This window comes from Alexandromys fortis, unplaced genomic scaffold (assembly GCF_014885135.2).
Source record: "Alexandromys fortis isolate MF-2015 unplaced genomic scaffold, M_Fortis_MF-2015_v1.1 scaffold_1230, whole genome shotgun sequence".
NCBI lineage: Eukaryota > Metazoa > Chordata > Mammalia > Rodentia > Cricetidae > Alexandromys > Alexandromys fortis.
The window spans coordinates 5,803-9,480 of NW_026069121.1; the positions used below are offsets into that span (position 1 = coordinate 5,803).

General features: G+C 44.6%; 1 long non-coding RNA gene across 1 annotated transcript; it reads right to left on the minus strand.

Annotated features, from left to right (window-relative positions):
• Nucleotides 1–79: 79 nt before the first annotated feature.
• On the minus strand, nt 80–3,493 carry LOC126496123 (uncharacterized). The gene is made up of 2 exons (XR_007590288.1): nt 2,274–3,493; nt 80–333 (listed from the first exon to the last, which is right to left on the minus strand). It is a non-coding gene; the product is annotated as an uncharacterized lncRNA (long non-coding RNA).
• Between the last annotated feature and the right edge of the window lie 185 nt (nt 3,494–3,678).

Consider the following 3,678-nt stretch of genomic DNA (forward strand, 5'->3'; position numbering starts at 1 on the left):
AAAAAAAAAAAAAAAAAAAAAAAAAAAAAAAAAAAAAGAAACAATGACGGAGACCTGCTAGTTTAGTAGGCAATAGAAGTATTTCTCTTATAGCCTTTATTATGGTCAAAAATGGCACTCCTGACATAGCCAAGGATGACCTTGAATTCCTGATCCTCCTTCCCCCCCCTCTACACGCTGGGATTACAGGTGTGTTCCATCACCCCCGGGTCATCTCACATCTGTGTCTCAGGTTGCCAGGTGCGGGGGACCCTTTATTAGAATGCAGTGATCAGAACCTTGGGGTTTTCTTCTCTGTCCACAGAGGCTGCTGGTTTTTTCCAACATCTGAACCTGGAAAGAAAACAATGGCAGAAGAAAATTAAACAGACTCTTCTCCTTAAAACACCAGACTGACATCGGGAAACATTTCCCCATTCGACCAGGGAAAAACCTGTGAATTCTAACTAAAGAACCTAACAGGTGCAGACCTCATGACTTAGGATTTGAGCTACTTTCTTGATTAAACACAAAGTCTAGAATCTAAGTTCTTTGGTTTCCCTGAAAAAAAAAAAAAGATTGAAGGGTAGCAGGAAGTTCATGGCAATACTGAAGGATTATCATGAAGAATTATAATGATTAGATGAATTCCAAATGCAGGTACCTGTACAAATTTGTGACACACCAGTATCTACACATACGGACTTAGCTTTATTATGGCCAGCCACGGCTAACACTTTATCTCACAGAACCCCCAGGCAGTCACATGAAATATTCCCATGTACTAAATGGGAAGACCGACGGTTGAGAAGACAAATACTTTCCCCATTAATTAATTTACGCCATAAGTTGGGAATTCGGAGCCAGGCCGATGCAGCTCAGAGTCTCAGTTTCTCCATCTAGCCGCTGAGCTTTACTCCTGTTTGGGCTCTGTCTCTGGGTCCTGGCACCGAGCTCCCAAATCTCTTGTGGTTTCCTGAGTTCTATGAGGCGCGCTTAGCTAGCCCAGCATGGGGACCGGCTGCCAGAAGGAAGAAGCCTTCATCTAAGAGCACAGACCTTTGTGGCTTTGCTCTCTCAGCCTCTGCAGAGGAGGGCAGGGTGGGGATAGAGTGAGTGACCAATCAAGCGCACAGGATGGAGAATCTGCATCCATTGGGGTCTGGGGAGCTTCTGAACCACGGGCTGCCTCTGCTGTCAGGGGAGCAGTGCACTGCTTCCTGTGTGCAGATGACACGTGATCTGCTAGCTTACTGCTCCTGTTGCCATGCCTCTCACTGTGATGGGCAACCCCATGGAGAACTTAAGCCAAAATATAACTCTTCCTGTGTAAGCTGTTCTTAGCCACAGCATTTGAGCACAGCATCACAACGGTATCCACTACAGTGATAACTGGCAGAAATCAAATCTCTCCTTCCACTCTCGGATCAAGGAACGGAGCTCAGGTGCTCAGTCTTGGTGGTCAGCACCCTCACCCTCTGTGCCATCTCACGGGCTCCTCTATTTCTTTATACGTATGATGAGTAGATTGATTTTCATGTGTGCTGCACAGTTAAATTTTACCTTCTCTAAGCAGCCAGTTCCTGTCCTTTGCTGGCAAAACCTCTTCCCCACGACTGCAGAACTTGGGACATCAGCCTCTGTCTACATTTGTGCTTTACATATTTCCCCCTGCTTATCAGCTTTGATTTTGCTGTTTTTTGTTGGTTGTTTGGTGTGGGGCCAGGGTCTCAGTGTGTAAGATGACCTTTAGCTCTTGATCTTGTCTCCCCCCTCTTTGCTCAGTTCACATTTACACAAATTGTTTTTTTTTCTAGTAGATTCATGATTTTGTATTTTTAGTCCTAAATAATTTTTCTTTCTAGAATTTATCTTGATGTATTGAGAGGATTTAATTTTTTCTTTAAAAATTCTGATTATTTTTACATATGTATGTATGCATGTATATATGGATGAATGGATACTGAGGGGGTTCATCATTTGATCCAGGCTGGTCTTGAACTCCTGTATTCATGTGACCCTCCTACCTTACCCTTCCCTTGAAGTTTGTACTAAAGGTGTGTGCTCTGCTCTTCCCAAAGGATTTTAAATTGATGCGTGGTTGGTTAGTTTGTTTTAAGTCATATTCTGAATTCTTTTATTTTCTTGGGCTTCATTCTCTCCTGCTCCACTGGTCTCTATCCCTCCACTGTTGCCATGCCAATATTTCTCAGTGCCCCTTCGCTAATCTTCACTCAGAGCTCCTCTTTTCAATATTCTCCCACGTTTATTCTTCCAATCCTTTTGCTACTTACCCCCTCACTTTCTGCATCTGGTCTAAGTTCTCTGGAAGAGCCACTCCAAAACTTTCAGGGAAAAAAAGCGTGATGATTCCAATCAGGACGGTCAGACTGCCCATGAGAATGTAGGGCAGGAGTCTGTTATAGGCCTCTGTAAAGCAGTAGACACAGAGCATCAGTTAGATACGCACGTGCTCCTGGGAGTCATTTTGTCAAGGTGCAGACAGGCTGTGAGAGCAGATTTAGGCTAACCTTTTTCAGAAGAAGGAGAGTCAGCAAAATACTACAGGTTGCTCCAGTGGGATGCCACAGCCTGCACTCCTACAATTATTTACCTCCTGGTTATACATTAGCATACTGCTAGGCTCTAAGCTAACTGCATGTCCATCTGTGCATGACAGATGTTCCTTCGATAGAAGTCTTCACTGTCAGAGCAAGCTTCCTTAGGTGAGGTAACTTGAGATGGGTGGTGAGAGCGAGAAACCTACCTGACTTCATTTTAAAGGCAGGACTCATTATGTTGTATTTTTAAAAATAAGTTTCTATTTACTGTGAGAGTTGAGTAGCTAGCTCTGTTTCCTGAAACCTGACCTTTCCCAAGTCATGACCTTAATTTGTTTCTGAGACTACCTTGACCCTTCCTGACCTTTCTAATCACATGGTTGGTGATCACATGGCTTTTTTTTTTAGTATTTTTTTATTGCCCATTTTTTCCTTTCTGTAAAACTATTCATGATTTAAAAGGGCCCAAGACGTGGATTCAGAACTTCTCTCTTTAACCCGACTTAGGAGGCAGTTGCTGGCCAGCTCTTGGGTGCAGCCCCTAAAAAATCAAGCTTGCTTTGAATTTGACTCAAACTGTGGTAGTTGTAATGGTTTAAGTAAAATGCTGTGGACCCCCAAGGGGTGCAGAGGCAGAAATGCTGCAGGTCCTTAAGTGGTGGCAGTGGGCAGTGGTAGGCAGTAGCCAAGACCATGGCAGGCCACAAAGGCAGCTGGGTCCCAGGCAGGAAGCCACAGGGCAGGTGAGAGGCCAAAATGGTTAGGCATGCCATGCAAAGTGAAGTTGGATATTTATTTAGTGGGCTATGGAAGGGAAGGGGAGAAGGGGGAAGAACAGAGAGAGAGACAGAGAGAGAGAAAGAGCGAAAACAGAGGGGAAGCAGAGAAGTGGGGAGAAGTGAGAGACAGAAGCAGAGAGAGAGAGAGAGAGAGAGAGAGAGAGAGAGAGAGAGAGAGAGAGAGAGAGAGAGAGAGAGAGAGGAAAAGATTCTCGCTGAAAGCGTAATGACACACCATTACAGAGGAGATGAAGGGAGGAGGGGGTGGGCATGGCTTGTCTCTTAAAGGGACAGGACAGACCATTACAGTAGTGATCTTATTCTTGCTATTGGGATTAACATTTTCTGGAGGCCCCAGC